The following is a 19,820-nucleotide window of genomic DNA, read 5'->3' on the forward strand; positions in this document are numbered from 1 at the left end:
AATAATGCTGCCAAAGTAAAATCATGCATTTCGCACAATTACTGTATGGCATGTAAGGGGGGAAATATGATGTGAGCTTTGTTAAACTTATAATACACGTGGCAATCACTTAACTTAATCAGCTCCTTTCTCCTTCAGGAAGGAAAGAAAACCCTGCAAGGTTGTTAAAGATTACTCCTTTTAACTGCTCCAGAGTAAAATGCTGTTCCTCGGGGCCTAAATCAACATGAGCTGGCCCAATACTGGCCATTCCATTCTTTTTAATCAGTTGTATTTATAGGGATATGGAAAGAAGGGCACTAGATTGTTAACCAAGAGACATAGGTTTAGTTCCTGGTCATGCTTCTAACATAGCACATGACTCTGAGAACTAGTCGCATCCTTCCTGTCATGTGGGACACGTCACATGATACAGCCTCAAAAACAGTACTTACCCTTTCCCAACAGAGGTACGGTAGACCATGATGATTTGGGGCCTCCTTTCTGAGTATCCACATCTGTAGTGCACATTTTAAAACATATATTTGTTACTGTTTTTGTGTGGCTAATACAGGTGCACACAATAATTGTAAGTTATGAAGCAGCCTTGGCATGAACGATGTGTCTTGCCTAGTATTTTGATTCGGTGGTCTTTGGACTTAGAATAAGCCGCTAACTCCACAGATCGTGGTGATTAAAAGATGTGTTACTGTGGGCCCAAATACCTGGGACTGCCCCAATATAAACTGGATTCTAAGTCCTTTGGGTTTATGCACTAGACTAGACCAGAGGTGAGGTGGCCCTGTAGATGTTGCTGGGTTGCAGCACCCAGGATTCCTGGGCATAGACCATGCCAGCTGGGACTGATGGGTTCTGGAATTCATTGCACTAGACTGAAACATCCTATTTTTCACTGTCATTAGTGATGCTTAATTTTTATTTATTTATTGAATTTATATACTGCCCTATATCTACACATATATAAAAACAACAATCCAATAACACACACGCACACCCCAAAAAGAACCACATTTTAAAGGGCATAGGATGTCAATCAAATCAACCAAAGGCCTGATGAGAAAGTCTACTTACATCTCCATCCACTTTCTCTCTCACTTGCTGAATGATCAAACCAAAGGAGATCTCTAAGCCTCTACAGCCCTAGTGACCAAGGAGCCAGCAGAGGGAGGTGTCACAATGAAGGGTGTGTCACAAGGACCTCCGCAACCTAGCAACCACCAGCACTCAACTGACACTACTCTCAACTGACACTACTAAGTTTCCTTATATGGATTTTAATCCATGTTCAGCTTTTTACAAATTTATAAAACGAAATTTATTCCTTTATATTCAAGCAGCCCTCTCCTTCTTTTTCGGTGTGGTCCTATATTGCTGAACACTGGAAAACCAGAAATCGCCCCTTGTGTATTTATTTATTCATTTAATTACCCTCCTTCACTAGCAGGTCCCAGGGCAAGTTACAACCATGGAAAATTATTATTATATTATTTATTAAATTCTTATACCGACCTATACCCACAGATTTCAGGGCAGTTCACAGGATAAGATCACAATATACAAACACAAAATACATAATAAAAAATAAAAACAACCTAATAATGTCCCCTCCCCCCCCCCAAAAAAAAAACATTTTAAAAGGGCATTGGATGTCAATCAAGCAAAGGCTGATTAAAGAGGACCATTTTTGCCTGGCTTCTAAAGGTACATAATAAAGGCTCCAGGCAAAACCCCCTGGGGAGAACATTCCACAAAAGGGCATCCATGGCAAAAGAGAGAAAGAAAAGCCTTTTTCACATGTTGCCACCCACTGGACCTCTCGAGGAGGAAGCACACGACGAAGGGCCTCAGAAGATGATCTCAGGGTCCAGGTAGGTTCATATGGGAAGAAGCTGTCCTTGAGGTATTGCTGTCCTGAGCCATTTAAGGCTTTATAGGTCAAAAGCAGCACTTTGAATTGGGCCCGGAAACTAATTGGTAGCCAGTGCAGTTGGACCATTGCAGTCGGATGCTTCTTATTTCCTCTTAGCCTTACATCCTCAAATCAACCAGTAATTGCTGGTTATCCTTCCACTTAGTTTATAAGCATGATTGTCAACAGAGGGGGGGGGAACAGATGAAAAATTCATTCGGGGTGATTTATCAGAATACGAACTGTCACTCATAGTTTCCAGCTCCTTTAGTAAGTGGCACTAGTCTTAGCTCATCTAAACATGCAATTCCTATAACTGTATAGTAACCCATTTATACATCATCCTTACTAGGGATGTCAATTTCACTTTCTCTTGGTACCTGCTTTTTACTATCTTACCTTCAGTTCTCCGTATTTCAGCATCAGTTTGCAGATGTATTTATTTACAAAGACCCCATGAAAATTCACCAGCATTTCCACGCATATTCAATATACCATTTTTTTGTATGCAACTTTGCCTTATATACCTTTTTAACAAGCAGTGTCCTATAATACTTGTTTATGTTTGTTTTCACTAACATTTATACACACACCCATAATATACGAATATGTGTATGCATTATTTGAGTGAAGAATTGCATACAGTAGTGCAGATCTGGCAGGAGAGCTGCATTTCTATATACATGCATTTGTTTTGGTCAATGCTAAGTAAGTAGTAGAAAGTGAGCACCTCACATCAAACTGTTTGACAGCTGATGTCATGTGACATCACAGGAAGCCCCTTCCCTGAGAACCATGATGCCATGTAGTTTTACATTAAAATGCAAACTGAACCAAATCTCCCCCCCCCACACTTTCATTCTACTGACTTCTGCCTGGGTTGTTGTTGTTTAGTCGTGTCCGACTCTTCGTGACCCCATGGACCATAGCACGCCAGGCACTCCTGTCTTCCACTGCCTCCCGCAGTTTGGTCAAACTCATGTTCGTAGCTTCAAGAACACTGTCCAACCATCTCGTCCTCTGTCGTCCCCTTCTCCTAGTGCCCTCAATCTTTCCCAACATCAGGGTCTTTCCCAGGGAGTCCTCTCTTCTCATGAGGTGGCCAAAGTATTGGAGCCTCAGCTTCAGGATCTGTCCTTCCAGTGAGCACTCAGGGCTGATTTCCTTCAGAATGGATAGGTTTGGTCTTCTTGCAGTCCATGGGACTCTCAAGAGTCTCCTCCAGCACCACAATTCAAAAGCATCAATTCTTCGGCGATCAGCCTTCTTTATGGTCCAGCTCTCACTTCCATACATCACTACTGGGAAAACCATAGCTTTTACTATACGGACCTTGGTCGGCAAGGTGATGTCTCTGCTTTTTAAGATGCTGTCTAGGTTTGTCATTGCTTTTCTCCCAGGAAGCAGGAGCCTTTTAATTTCGTGACTGCTGCCTGGGTATCTCATGCCAAAGTCATAGGAAAAGAAGCCTCTTCCACACCAGACTAGAACATGTTATTTCCTTAAGGGAATGGCCACATTAGAAGGGAATTCAGCAAGAGATGGAAAGAAGAGGAGAAGCCAAGTGCATTCATGTTAATGTACATTTTTTCTTGCTAGAAAGTAAATCAATAAATACTTGCCTAAATCAATTTTCTGTCATATATCTGCAGCACACTGAGGAAACTCAACAAAGGAATCATTTGCAACTGCAGCAAGTATAAAACTGGCATTTAGATTATCACCTGAGCCGCTGTTACTGAGTTTGGAACGACTGAGGTTTTATTTTTATTTTTAGGGAGGGAGGAGTTCATCGATAAATCCAAACATGCAAGTAGCCAGGCTCTATAATATCCCATACATCACCAGCTCTTTATGTTCTCTATCAATGAAAAAAATGTTGTGTCATTGAAATCTGAAGGTACCCCATAAACTCGGAGCAATCTATTTATGGGAGATGCAATACCTGCAGAAGTTGTTTACTAAGGTCATTGATACAAAATGTATGATGGATGCAAAGGCGGTTTATCAGCACTCCATGATGCAGGTTGCAAAAAGCGGTCAGCTTTTTGGTCTTAAAGGCTGGTTTTTTTTAAGGGAAGGCAGCAAGACTTTCCTGCCTCTTAAACCTGGTCAGATTACTTCTGACCTTAAACCTGGTCAGATTACTTCTCTCTCTAGCTCATTATTTTTTATTCTAATGGACAACAGCCTTTAGGTCAGATTCCAGCAGCGGAAGGAAGGCAAAGACTGCCCAAATGAACTCCCATTGCTTCTCCCATCAACTGTCCTGAGGGGGAAATCCCAGGGACTTTTCAAATGTTTTTATTGTTTGTGGCGGTTTGTTCAAAGTTTCATGTAACTTGTAAAACCTCATTGAAAGGATATGTATCCTGAAAGGTGGGGTATAAATAATGGTGATAAATGAGTAAGGGGAAAGAGGTATACATCTTCTAGAGGTTCTTAAAATACTGTTTGGCACCTGAGCTTCAGCTATAAATTGTTTCTTTTTTTAACTTTCTTTTAAAAGTATCACTTCTCACTCAGCGTCTGGGACTGGGCAGAGGAGGAATGGTGGAGATCACCTTCCCATCCTGACCCTTCCAGGGAAAAGGAAGAGGAAGACAGTATAGAATTACAACAGAGGTTTGAGGGAGGTCGCAGCTCACAGGCAGATGAGGGGGGAAGTTGGGAAGTCATGGGAGAGCCAGAGCATTCCATGCTCTCCAACTCCCAGAACCCTGCAAGTCTTAAAAGTAGGAGAGCAAAGAGCTCAAAGACAGAGGGCATGTAGCAGCACCCATAGAGGAGGAGATGATGATGATGATGATGATGATGAATGAGGAAGAGACAGGGGAGGGTGGAGATTCACTCGGGACAACGCCATTATCCAAGAGGTTGGGTTCTATAGCTTCTCTCTGTAAAGATTGGGGGGGAAGGCTGTAAGAAACTTTCCTTGTCTTTATAATTCCTAGGCAACCAGCCAGGAGCCGCTGACAGCATCCTGACACTCAGTCACTCAGCAGTAAGGATGGGGGAGAAATTTGGTTCGGTTCTTAGGTTTGATATGAACCTACTCAGCAGTCAGGAGTCGGAAAGAGCAGGGTATAGACACTCTCCAAGAGTCCCTCAGAACTCACACAGAGATATTCAACGTGTGTCAACGTAGAACTACGTTAGGTTTGGACACTGGCAAGTCTTGCTGGGAAGAGAAAGGACCAGGCACTCACACTACCACAGTCAGGATCTGCATCTCTGTTCTCTTCACCCCCACATCAGTCATTTTAATAATCAACTAATTAAACTGAGGAGGAAAATATTTGGACAGGTGACCTGTCTTCTGCTATCAACAACTGATGCTGTGCTCTTCTTACCTGAGATGGAATATCTCCAAGCAGTCCATAAGCCTTTGCTGCTTTGTTAAAACCAATTTGCAGGAGTAGATAGTTTGACTCAGTAAAGCAATTCTTAAATTCTTAGGGACCAGATTACCAGCACCTTAAACGTGTCAGGGCTTATGGAGGCGGGCATCTGTATGTTCTTCTATCCCCTGCCCCTTTCTAAAACAACTGCTATTCTATATAAGATGTACAATAGGGACTTTTTGCAAAGGGGTGGTATAGTGTGGCAGGGACGGACTTTGGCCTTTCACATTTCAGCAGCGCCCTGTGCAAGGCCAGATTTCGGCCCCCTCTCACCTTCCGTTCTGCTCAATTCATTATGTCATAGTTGCAATGCCCTGAAGCGCCCCCTAGACTCAGCACCCAGTGTGGTGGAACTGTTCAAACTGTTCTAAATTCGCCTCTGGGTGTGGTGTGTGTGTATGTGTGTGTATTTTGGTATCATCTTTGCCTTTCGCCATTTAGACTTGTATAGAAACCATTGAAACCCACCTGTAGTAAGTTTGCCTCTTGGCTTCTTAATACGTGGATGCACAAACCAATATTTAGGCCGCTGCGTAAGACAGGTTGCAAGATCCCTTGGTGTTGAGAGCAAATGTTTTGAACCCTGCAGTGTAGCACGGCTCGGTTTTGATTCATTAGTGAGCATTAATAAATAAAATAAAAATAACTTATTTGAAATGTTAGTCTTTTTCTTGCCCAAAGATGTGTATCACTAGGTAATTCCAGGCACATCACAGAAAACAGGATCCACTGATAGAAATGTTCCCAGTTTGCTCACCTGTGTTATGTTTTATAAGTATCTTGTTTACTGAAAATAGAATTCAAATGGAAACAGCCCAGGAGACATGCCCAAAGCCAAGAATAAATCAATGGTAACATGGCTCTGTAAAACTAAGGCTTCCAATCCACCTCGCCACTAGTGTCTCAATGTTCACTGTTGATATATGGAATTTATTAGGATTCTGCTTCATCTCCATAGAAGGTAAAGTTATCTATGCCACGTATTTCAAGCAAATAGTCCATCCCGTTAAAAATTAGTTCCAGAGAAATAAACGTGTTTAAAATTGGGAGGATGGGAATCTATACGTCTTAGAAAGTGGAGCAGGGAGACCAAGGAGGTAGACTCTGATTGAACTGTTTGACTGCTTCCATCAAATACATTTATTGCGGCCATAAAGTTTGGCTTGGCAAAAAAGGCATTAATAATGGAACGACCCTGCATACTAAGGTCAGTGGCTGTAGGAAAAGGCTCCTGGTCCTGACATGTGTGTTAATTATTTGCGTAGCAGAAACAGGCTGCTTAGCAATGTCATTGCCGCAGCTCCCATTCATATATAGTCAAGCAGTGCATTGAAGCATGCTAATTCGGAAGTTGTACTAAAATCAATGGGGCTTATTTATGTCTCTTGGTGGCTAATGTCAGGGTGCTAAGCCTCATCAAAGCCAATGAATGCCTGTGGCTAAAATAAATAAATAACTAATCTTTATGTTGGCTCCCCAACCATTTGTTGGCCTATCGTCAACCTAGCCTTTGATGGAAGGGCACTGAGGAGCTTGCTGTGCTGCAGATTCAGACATACTCTGATGGATAGCTCAGTTGGTAGAACACAAGACTCTTAATCTCAGGGTTGTGGTTTCGAGCCCCAAATTGAGCAAAATATTCCATCATTGCAGAGAGTTGGACTAGATGTGGTCCCTTCCCACTCTACAATTCTATGTTATATGGTGCCTAGAACCCTTCCTCAGGGACTCTGCCCCTTCCCTTTGACTTCTGTTGAGTCGCGGTAGTGCAGTTCCTTGGAGATCATCTTCCTGCCTTCTCTTCTGAGAACTTCCCGTTTACTCCTACTCTTGGCTTCTCAGTGTCTAACCAATTATCAGCTGATCCTCTTAATCCCAGGACTGCTGTTTGTTTTACTTATTAGCATTTGTTTATGACCCAATCACCAATGTTCTTGCCTTTTATAGCCTTCTTGACTATGCTCATTAACCACACTAGCATCCTCTTTTGGGTGAGTTTCCTAATCTGTGGAATACGTTCTAGCTGAGTTTTTATTATCATGATTGTAAATAGCCTCCAAGTGACTTGGAAAGATTTCATCCTCTTGGCTCAGTTTCCTTTTAATTAATCTTGTGTTTGATGTCCTCCCCTTCCCCTTTTTGGAGTTAAATGCTACCATACTGGTCATTCTGGGCAACTTTCCAGGGCCCTGGCATACAGGACACTGCAATCTGTTATTATGTTGCTTGACTTTTATATATCATTATGTTTTCATAAATTACCTCAAAATCACCACTTAATGAATGAACAAACAAACGAATGCATTTGGAATTCTAAGCCCTGGGGAGATGTCTCCTGCAAGGCTTCCCTGTCATGTTCATTTAAACTGTTGATCTCTTTCCTGATCCCACTGGAAGGGATAGGAAAAATAAATAAATTAGTAAGACAACCTGGAAGGTTTTTTGTTTTGCTTTGTTCAATTGCACTTATGGAGCGATGCCCCATACATGCTGGATGGGAAGTCCATCATTCAAGGTCGAAGGCGTGTTTACAGCTTTGCTCATTAATTGAAGCTCCTCAGTTAATGGTCAGTGAATTTTGGGTTGAGGAATATGAAAACAGGATAAGGTGATTAGATGTGTGTCGTGATAAATATGTCCCAAAAGTTGATGTATTGGTTTTATGATAGCTATCAAAAGTGTATTTAGAGCTTACCTTGTCTGGAAGAAATATATATATATGCTTCCTGCTTATGTTAACATTTTGGGAATGTTTAAGGCTACTAATTTAGAGAGTAGGTGTAAGCCTTTTGTATATTTCAATCACTTGGGAATGTCAAGAAAAAAATGAGATGGTTCATTTGTGAGCTTTACAAAGAGATGGTTTAGACTGTGAGGCAGATATGTGGGACAGTGAGATTATCTTTACATGATAAGATTCATAGACACTGTATAAATATGCTCTGAAGTCTAAACGTATTCGCTTTCTGTCATCTAAAGGTATCTTGTCTGTACCTAAGTGGCTGGCAGCAGCTAACACAAGAGCGTGGAGTGTGCTGTCCTTTTTGAACTATGGCTAAATTAGGCTATATGTTTCATATTTTGATATATGAGTTATTAGAAGTGTATGTTTCTTCATAGAAATAGAAAATTAACTCTAAGATTCTCTTGAATCTTTGGTACCAACTAAAACTGAACCCACTATCAATAAATGGACATAAATCTGGCATCAGGAATCACAAGACAGAGAAACCAGTAGGAGAACACTTCAATCTCCCAGGACATTCTATACAAGATCTCAAAGTTTCTGTCTTATTATAGAAAAATTTCAGAAACAGACTGGAAAGAGAAGTTGCCGAATTGCAACTCATTACCAAGCTTAAAACCATGGAGAGACCTGGTCTGAATAAGGACATTGGATTCTTATCTCATTGTACATGATAAAGCTTTCTTTAGCCATCTCACCCCTTTTTCTTGCAAGACCAATTGCAGTCGTTAACAGTTGTTAACCCCTATCAGCCAATCACCCATTCCTACCACCCTTGTGAGTAAGACCCCCACCCCCACCCTCTGACTATACATAAGGGTCTGGTGACTTCTGTTTCAGTATATCTGAAGAAGTGTGCATGCACACGAAAGCTCATACCCAACTTAGTTGGTCTCTAAGGTGCTACTGGAAGGATTTTTGTTGCTGCTGTTTTTCCCACTATCAAAAACCTTTATAGCAGTATGCTTTTTGAACTGAACATAGATGGCATAGTGGCAGCCCAAGTCTTCTTAAAGACAGGGACTGTAAGCTAACAACACTAATGAATTCTAAATCCATGACACCACCACCTTCTTGGTGCCTCGGCTCAATAAGGGTGCAGTTTTAAATGAAGGGTTACGCCCTGAGTGGTCTCGTCCATTCATTTCTGATCGAGGGAGATCCCCCCAGAGTGATCTTGGGCCCAGAGTATCCAATGGAAGCCTGGAGTCAGCCTAGAGCCAGTGGTGCAGTTGATTCCTCCTGAGCCCTACTCAAGAGAAAGATGCCTGACTAGACATGCACTCTTACTCAAGGCCCTAATGACAGTTCAGGAAAGGATGGGACATTGAAGCATCTGTAAAGCTGCACAGTTGAAGCCCAGTTAGTACTGAATCAACATCTAATCTTGCTGTGACCACTCTTGGACAGCTCCTTGCTTGTCTTGAATCTCCTGATTAGGTGGGAATTGAGCTGTATGGGACAAAAAGCATATAGAGAAGAGATCTTGATTGACCATTTACAGAAGATCTACAAGAGATCATTCTTTAAGAAGCCGGGGATAGTTTTCTTTCATGCAGAAGCTATTCTTATGGTGGAATTGCTACCACGCTGTTAGAATCTAAATGATAGCAACTTAAAACACGGTTAACAACCACAAATGCTTTTATTTATTCATTAAGCTGCCACTGTTCCCTAAATAATAGCTCATACTCTTGTATATAAGTAAATCAGATTTTGAAAGAACTAACAACAAAATAAGTAAAATAATAGCAGCTGATTGCACCGAGCTGAAATGAAGGCAGAGCAAGCAAAGTGATCGAGGCTGATGCCAAAACACATGAAGTGATAAGGAGGAGGCATTTAGTTGTAACCGATTTCAATAATGTATTTTTGTATATGCCTGACCCGCCCTGGAAGCTTGTGGTGAAGGGCAGGTAAGAAATTTAATTCACCGCCGTAATCATCTGGAAAGACTTGCAAGTCAACAACACTGAAACGTAGGAAACTCACTTGCCCTGAGTCAGACCACTGGTCCATCTTGCTCACTATTGTCACAGTGACTGGCATCAGCTCTCCAGAATTTCAGACAGGGAGTCTCTCTCTGCCTTTCATGGACATGCTGGGGACTGATCCTGGGACCTCCTACAGGCAAAACAGATGCTCTACCCTTGCTTTTAGAAGTGCATATTAAAAGAGAAGACCGTTCACAATCTAATAATCACAATACAAAGGAAGAGGAAAAAACAGGGAAAAGGAAAGCGAGCAATGAAGCAGCTTCTGCTTCATCACTGGCCAAGAGATGGGCAAGCTCCCCCTTGCTATGATGTTCTTCCTAGGAAAAACCAGGAAAGCCAGCTTTTCAGTAGCCTTTGGTGTCCTGGCTGGTGGCAGAAGCTGAAATATGCTTCCTTCCGGAAGTAGTTCTGGGGGAAATAGGAGAAATGTAAATAATGTTGGATACCTTGCTCAAAAGCTTTTCTTTTCTTTTCATTAAATACTGTATTTTTTCATGTATAAGATGTTTGTTGCTAAAAAATTGGGGGGCCTTATACACTGAATGGTGTATGGGCGATTGGCGGCAAATAGGCGGTCAGGCGACCTCCCCCAAATAAGCTCAACAACTCAGGGTGATCTCCCCCCAAAAAACTCAACAACTTAAGAAATATTTTTGGTTCAAAAATAGGGGTTGTCTTATATATGGGGGCGTCTTATACACGAAAAAATATGGTACTATCTAAAGCAAAAGCAGGCAAGGTCTTGGCATTTTTGTCTATGCTAAGTATGAGCTTGGCACACACAAGTTACAAATAACCGCCGCACACAAGACACAACTCTTCAGCTTTTGTTACCATCTCCATGAGGATGAAAAGCTTCCGACTAGAGTTGTTCAATTCTGAAAGGCTGCACTCACAACATCTGAAAGCTGCAATTAAGCAATGCTATGGCAGTGACACAAACAAAATTGAATCAATGTGAAGACCGATGGCCTTTCTCTGTCGTCCTCTGTTGGGGCTTTCTTCCCCACTGCGGCGTGATGAGATAAAGACAGACCCACATCCCTCTCTGGCGTTATATGACATGAAGCCCATTGAAACAGCTTGCTTTTGGGTGCAATTAGCTAAGGACTGAGCATCAGCTTGGTGTCTGAATGTCTTGGCGCCTGGCTGGCTTGAGTCACTAACTAATGAGCGTGGAAGCAGTATTTTAAATATTTAATTCTAATAAAGATGTCTCACGACCTCAGCAGCTATTGATAATGTGTCATCTCAAAGGCAGATGTGTCCCGATTTGTGCAAACTAGGAATAATAAGTGATGGATGCTTGTGAAGGATTGAGTCCCCTAACCTCTTCCCATATGAGGTCTTCTGGGTACCAAAATGCAAGAGGAGGGATGGGGTGGGGGCCCACATTTAAGTCACTTTAAAAGAGGCACGAGGCCTCCAGATGGACCTCATCTACTTTCCTGGTTACTGACTTTTAAACACGCTACGCTGTAGAAAGTATTTTAAAATAGGGAATAGAAACTGAGGGCAATTAATGGCTCATCCCAAAGGCTATTAAGCGTTTGGTGATATAGTTTGAACCAATATGTATAGTTCCAGATTCCCAGGACCGTAGCTGTTGGTAGATATAGCCCTGCTTTCTGAAATCTGCTTTTTTAAAAAAAATGTAATATAGAAGAAAAATAAGAATTCCAACAACATGTACTGTATAGCAAAATTGTAAATATTAAAAAAAAAACTGCTCCAGCTATGAGTTTATGAGTCACTCTGGAATAGAATGTTTCTTCTACCCAACTTGACGGGGAGGAGGGATGAATCCGGCATGCAAAAGTAAGAAAGAAAGAACAATCTTCCAATAAAAACATCACTTACAGCATTATCTTATACATGTCTCCTCAGAGGTAAGTCTCGCTGAATTCAGTGAGACTTTCTTCTCAGCTAAGTGTGTATAGGTTGGCAGCCTCAAGTTGTAATCTTAAAGTTAGCCAGCATTTTTTCCTCAGGGTGCAACCTTCTGTCGAAGCTGCTTTATTTTACAGGAGAATATATACAGAATTAAAGTTTTCGATTCCTTCTACACGTCCCTCTGCTCTGTGTCTATTCCTCCAAGCATTAATAACTAAGTAGGAAAACTGCAAATATGCATAAAAAAGAAGAAGAAGAAAGGTACACACAGCTGTTTATAACAGCATGCTGTAAAACAGCCCTGTATTTCAATAAAACTGAAGGCCATAATTAATTTCCTAAGATTTTGAAAAGGTTGTTTCCTTTGTTAGTCTAACAGAGTGACTAGCTTCCCTCCCACCGTAAACACAGGCTTTAAAGGAGACGTATCGTGATTATTAATAGTATTTCCGCAACAAAGAGGCCAAAGATCAGAACCTCATTGTGTCAAGAACTGCATAAACAGAACAGCAAGAGGTGAAGCATCTCCCTTAAGGAAAGCAACACAGTGGGCGGGAGGAACAAATACTAAACACCTGCTTGTTATTCTGGAAGGCTACCAATTGTGCCTTTGAAATATTCCATGTAAGGAGTCGGCTCATGGGTGGGTGGGCGCTGCTTCGTACAAATGGCCTCATTAGCCATTTGGGGAGGCTGAAGGGCTATGTTCAGTCCCACAGGTTGCAGGTTCCCCCCATCACGCTGCAGCAGAAATCGTGTCCTCCCTCAAAGAGGGTGAGACCTGGAGACCGATCCCCTGTGTTGTGGGTGGGTAAGATTGGTCAGCCACAACACCCGATTGGTAGGTCCCTCGATGTTGGGTTCAATCTGGCCAATGGGGCGCAGTCCAAACGGATTAAGGGACCTATATATACCCATGCACGTGACCCAGAGCTTCCTCTTTTGGTGCGTGCATTCAAACACCCGTCCACCTCTCCCTACTTTTAGGGCATTTTGCGCTTGACCTTGCTATGCCGTCATATGTCATCTGTCGTTGGGACAGGGGCACGGCAGGAATTTTCCCCACTTGGCTGATTGGCTGTTGCCATTTGGGTTTCGCTTGCCGCGTACCAAATTATCACAACTTGTAAGGTTGCAGATAGGCACTGGTTCAGGTGATAGGGATGGGAGAACGGTCTATCCATCCCTATGTGAAGGGTATTCCGTTAAAGGAATCCAAGGACTCAAATGGTTTGGTCAACCCCTGAGAGGGGGTTGTGCCCATGCCTGAGTCCAGGGGGACATCTGGGTGGCAGACATAGTCTGTTCCCCGCTTTTCGCCTATCCAGGTATTCACCCTTGGCTGGCCTATGCTGGTGCCCTGTGTCAGCGCTACCTGCAAGGGTGCAGGGAGCTAGTCAAACCAGAGCCTATGCAACCACTCACTTTCTGTAATCAATAAAGTTGTGGCCTAAATTCTGCTAGCAACCTCTCAACCATGTGCTCTGTACTATCAAGTGCTTGGCAAATCCTGTTTTCTTCTAAATTGACTCACAATGTTGATTTCACCACCTTCTTAAATTGGTAATTCCCCCCCAAAAAAACCTGAGACCTTTTTATTTTAGGGATAACAGATAACACGCCCCCCCCCCAAAAAAAAAGACGGTTAACTTATTTATGTATGCAACAACAGCGGCTAAAATGTTGCATGTGCAGGACTAAAAAACAAAGAAAACACCAACGAATGGACCTTAAAGCTAATGGACTCTGCGGAGCTGGAGAAACAGCCAGCAAAAACAAGAAACCAACGTGACGGACGATTTATGGAAGAATGGAAGCCCTTTGTATCTGGAAAAACATCATAATCAGACAAAATTGTGAGCAGGATGTGAAATATGAGAGAGGTAGAAAATTCACAATATATGAAACAGAAGAATATGTTTTAGGCAGTGCTTTTTTTCCTGGGGTGGCACAGGGGGACACATACCCCTAAACATTTTGTGAATCTAAGTTTGGCCTCATTGAGGGGCAGTATTTCAATGTGAGTAGGAAAATGAGAGTACCCCTAAACATCTTTTTTTTAGAAAAAAAAGTACTGTGTTTTAGGTGAATAATGCAGTATGTAAATTGTATGGGATTAAGAACAGCATGGAAGGAAAGATGGAAAGTCAAAGTTTAAAGAGAAATGTATAACAAATTTGGAATCTGGAATTTATATGTAAAAAATTTTAATTTGTTTTTTTTAAAAAAAACAAAAAACCAATGTTGGTTTCACCTTGCCACATGGTCTTAAAATGTCCTCCTCAGTTTTTTTTATTCCCCCTCTATAGCTTAATAGTGGGACCCACTCGCCGGATCATCACCTTGTCGTGGTGAGTTGTGTGCAGATGCCTTATTATTGTCTTCCAAAGCAACTACTCTATTCCGAACTTGAAGACACTCGCTCAGGACGCAAGGGAGAAACGTGCTAAGAGGAAGGCATGCTTGGCAAACCCACACCGTGATCAACTCCTGCCCGGAAACCAATGTCCCCACTGTGGAAGGACGTGCGGATCCAGAATTGGCCTCCACACTTACGGACTCATTGTTAAAACTGTGTTTATGGAAGACAATCTTACTCGGCTACGAGTGATCGCCAAAGAAGAAAGAAGAATGGTGGGAGTGCCAGGACAGATAAAGGGAAGTACATCTTTTCACAGAAGCCTGGTGCACGCATAACATTAAATCAAGGTTTATTAAACAATGGCTTATTAAACTATGGATTTGTGTTATGTATGAACCCAGAACCCAGCCGTACAGCTTACCTATGGTTTGTTTACTGCCAGCAAACCATGATCTGAACCTCACAGGGAACGGCAGCAGCTCAGTGATAGAACATCTCCCTTTTATGAAGGTCCCAAATTTAATCCTCAGCATCTGCAGGTAGGGCTGGGAGAGTCTCCCTGTCTGATCCCCTCAAGAGCTGCTGCCAGTCAGTGTAGGCAATTCTGAGCTAGACAAAGCAATGATCTGACTCAGTATGAAGACACTTCATAGGTTTCAGAGTTGTTGGCTTAAAAAATAATAATCCTTGTTTTGTTCGTGGTTTAGTGGCATGTGGAGGGCATCAGTTTAGGGGAGACTGTAGCAGGCATGCACCAGAAATCTCAGCATATTATTTGCATTTTTAAAACCTTCTTCAGAATCTTATCTTTCAGGCAGTCAGTGTTTCACACCCAGTGTAATCTGAAGGGGCAGAGGGGGAGAAGCCAGAGTAATTTAACTGAGCGAACAGATAAAGAGTATCTCTGCCTGTCCAGCATGTAAATTCGAAGAACTGCCTTTATTATGCTTGCCAAATTTAGTGGAGGAAAGTATGAAACTAACTGATAAAAAGTGGCGGGCTTCTATGTTTGCCCAATGATGAGAGAGAGAGAGAGAGAGAGACGGTAAAAAATACGGTAAAAGATTATGGTAAAAAATAATGCAGGGTAGATACAGATCTGCATCGTACCAAAGTAATATGCTGTTGGAACAACCAGGTCTAATAAATTCACTAAACTAGGCATGACGTTATCTTACAAAAACTTATGGAATGTGCAGAAATGGCGAAACTTACCTGAAAAAATAAGAAATCAAGATAATAATTCTCTCTCTCTCTCTCTCTCTCTCTCTCTGTGTGTGTGTGTGTGTGTGTGTGTGTGAATGGAAATGGTTTATTGAATATTTACAGATACATTATAAACAAATAAAAAACATTGGCTGGGTTATTGTAATAACCTGGAGTTTCATAAGAGTATATTTAATTAAAGAAGATGAATAAATGAGTAAATTAAGTTAATTTGGATGTGCAGAACATGTTAAAAACAAATTTAAGGAACTGCAGAAAGAGGGGGAAATAAGCCAAGTTTTGAAATGCCAAAATGATTGTAAAATTAGTGAAATGTATAAAATCGGTGAAATGTATAAGCTTGAAAAGTATAAATGAATGAATGAATGGGGGTGGGGTGGGACTAGGCATAACTAGGTATAAGAAGTTGCTGACCGGTGTGTTCTTACAAAGTGTGCAGGGCATATGCTAAATCAAGTCACTTGTAAAATGTGCTGATAGAGTAGGACTCTGAGAGCCCATTTTTAAATATTACTGCCACCACCTGGAGTCTCCACAGTAAGCTGTGGCGTCTGTAAAGTTTTTGTTTTTTCCTACATCCTCTGGCCTGACCACATAGAAAAATCTCTGCTCAGTTCTGATTACACGCCCGCTATACAGAAGTGTATTTTTCATGACCTCCATATGAAAAGCATCCCTTAAGATTTCATAGGCTGCAGAAACAACTGGCACCACAGTACAGCTCGCTAAGAGGAATCTCTGACTTTCTTGTTTCCCTCAGAAAAGCATTTCAGTAACTGCCTAAGGAAAGGAGATGTGAAAGGAGGGTGACCGTGTATCCTGCCCAATTACATTTGGCGTGCATGGGTCAGAAGGTTGGCGGTTCGAATCCCCGCGACGGGGTGAGCTCCCGTTGCTTGGTCCCAGCTCCTGCCCACCTAGCAGTTCAAAAGCACTCAGTGCAAGTAGATAAATAGGTACCGCTCCGGCGGGAAGATAAACGGCATTTCCATGCCCTGCTCTGGTTCCCCAGAAGCGGCTTAGTCATGCTGGCCACATAACCCAGAAGCTGTACGCCAGCTCCCTCAGCCAGTAAAGCGAGAATAGCGCCGCAACCCCAGAGTCGGTCATGATCCCGTCAGGGATCCCTTTACCTTTAAACACACGATTGTTACTCATTTGTTGCCTATCCGCAACCTTAAAAGTTGTGACGGTTTGCTACACAGCAGGCGAAACCCAAATGGCACCAGCCAATCAGCCAAGTGGGGAAAATTCCTGCCGTGCCCCTGTCCCAACGACAGGCAACACACGACGGCATAGCAAGGTCAAGCGCAAGCCCTAAATATATGGAGAGGTGGGTGGGTGTTCCAATGCACAGAGCCCAAAAGAGGAAGCTCAGGGCACGTGCATCAGCTTAAGCAGTGGTCCCTCAATCACTTTGACTGGCGCCCCGCTAGCCCAATTGCTACTTTGTTCAAGGGACCACCAATAGGGTGTTGTGGCTGCTCCAATGTTCCCACCCACAAACACAAGGCCTGATTGCTAGGTCCCACCACAACACGTGCCCTCTTGTGAGGGAGGACCCGATTAATCTCAGCATTTGTGTTGGGTTCGCAACCCGCAGCTTAGAAGGTTCTAGAAAGGCTAGAGACTTACTTTAATAAAAAAGAAGCTCAGAGTCTGGCACCCCTATTCAGGGACAACACTGAAGTGGCCTCCACTCTAAAGGACCAGTCTGCACTGACCTTAATTGGGGAGTATTATTATTATAGAATCATAGAGTTGGAAGAGACCACAAGGGCCATTCAGTCCAACCCCCTGCCAAGCAGGAAACACCATCAAAGCATTCCTGACAGATGGCTGTCAAGCCTCTGCTTAAAGACCACCAAAGAATGAGACTCCGCCACACTCCACTGTTGAACAACTCTTACTGTCAGGAAGTTCTTCCTAATGTTTAGGTGGAATCTTCTTTCTTGTAGTTTGAATCCATTGCTCCGTGTCCGCTTCTCTGGAGCAGCAGAAAACAACCTTTCTCCCTCCTCTATATGGCATCCTTTAATATATTTGAACATGGCTATCATATCACCCCTTAACCTTCTCTTCTCCAGGCTAAACATACCCAGCTCCCTAAGCCGTTCCTCATAAGGCATCGTTTCCAGGCCTTTAACCATTTTGGTTGCCCTCCTCTGGACACATTCCTGCTTGTCAGTATCCTTCTTGAACTGTGGTGCCCAGAACTGGACACAGTACAGAATACATTATTATTATTATTATTATTATTATTATTATTATTATTATTATTTACATTTGTATACTACCCTTCATCCATAGATATCAGGGTGGATTGCAACATAAAATTACAATATAAAAAACACAACATACATAATGAAGATAAGAACAACCCCCCCCCCAAAAAAAAAAACCCCACACCACCCGCAACACATTTAAAAAGGCATTGGATGTCAATCAGCCAAAGGCCTGATTAAAGAGAAACTTTTTCACCTGGCTCCTAAAGGTGTATATTTAAGATGCCAGGAGGTAGGAGAAATGAAACAAACGAAACAAGTAGAATTCAAATGTATCCTTTCAGTTAACAATGCATACTATTAACTTGGGGGGCCCAATTCTGCACATATTGTGCATACCTGTAAGTCCGCCACATGGACTTCTTTTTCCTGAGAAACCAGGGAATAGTGCCATCGCCACCAATGTTTCAGACCGTGCAATTATCCCTGAGAAGTGCAAATATTATAATAAGGTATTAAAATAACTAAAATGTGTTTTCTTAGCATGCACAGCCTTTTTTGCACTTTAAATGTTGACTCTGTTCAAGAGTAGGTCTTTGAGCCTGGATGTAAACCCCTCTCCTTCCCCCAGCCTGACACCCACAGACAGTGCCGGATTACCAAAATAGGCACCGGCCTATGGGTTCCATCCCTTTTAGTGGCCTCGCGACAATGGATCAAAATAATATTGATTTGATCTTGAAAGAAAATTACAAAAAATGCATTAGGAGATGATTTGCAAGGGGGTGCTGTGAGATTTCGACTGCCTACAGGCGTCAGCAACGTTTTCCAGCCATGGGCCGGAGCATTCGCATGTACAATTTGACACGGGCCGGACATGCGCAGAAGCGATTTCCGGTGCCACGCTGCCCATGTCTGGAAAGCTAGAAATGGCTTCTGCGCATGTCCGCAGCACCGGAAATCGCTTCTGTGGCTGCACAGACGCGATTTCCAGCATCTGCGCAGGCACAGGTGCCATTTCCGGCACCGCTCGGCGAGTCCCCGCGGCACGCTGTGCCGGTTTAGCGCAGCACGTGGGGGACTTGCCGAGCAGGCGGCTCAGTTCATGGGCGGCCCATGGGCCGGATAAACAGCCTTTGTGGGCCGCATCTGGCCCATGAGCCAGACATTACCGACCTATGGCCTAGATGCCTCCACAGGGTTTAATCTGGCACTGCCCACAGAAAGAACAAAGGCACAAACTTATTTGTCTCTGCCCCTTCGGAAACCAGAAAGTGCTCCAGATTTATAGGGGTCCTACAAAATATGCACCATGGCAAGCCCCTTCCTCTGACAGTGAGGCCTGGTGGGCTTCCCTTGCATACCCTCCAACATTTCTCTGGTGAAAACAGAGACGCTCTATTCCATAATAGTAATTCTATTATTTATACTCTGCCCCAGCCACTCTGGGCAGCTTCCAACATATATAAAAGCATTTTTAAAATAGAAATTTTAAAACTTCCCTATATAGGGCTGCGTTCAGATGGCTCAGGGTCAGATAACGCCATACCCTCCAACATTTCTCACAGACCTTCCAAGTGTCGCTATTTTCCAGGCATTTAGAGAAGCCATGCCGGTTTCTGATTTGATCCCGGAATGTCCCACTTTTCCTTAGGATGTCCCTATTTTCATTGGAGAAATTTTGGAGGATATGGAGTTTATGGAGTTATCTGACTCCCAAGCCATGTGAAGGCAATCCTTTATAGGGAAGTTTTTTAAAAATGTTTAATGTCTTATTATGCTTTTATATATTTTAGATTGAAGCTGCCCAGAGTGGCTGGGGCAACCTAGTCAGATTTGTGGGGTATAAGTAGTAAAATTATCATTATGGAATGAGATGTCCCTTATTTCAAGCGGCACGCGTCCCGGGGCATGCGTGGCGAGCAGCAAGCGTCCCGGGGCCTGCGTGGCGAGCGGCGAGTGTCCGCGGGATGCATTGTGAGCGCCAAGCATCCCAGGGGGCGGGGGCGGCTGCAATGTCACCCCCATGTAGCACCCAGGGTGGGCCGACCCCACCT

The sequence above is a fragment of the Zootoca vivipara genome, chromosome 3, assembly GCF_965207765.1.
Source record: "Zootoca vivipara chromosome 3, rZooViv2.hap1.1, whole genome shotgun sequence".
NCBI lineage: Eukaryota > Metazoa > Chordata > Lepidosauria > Squamata > Lacertidae > Zootoca > Zootoca vivipara.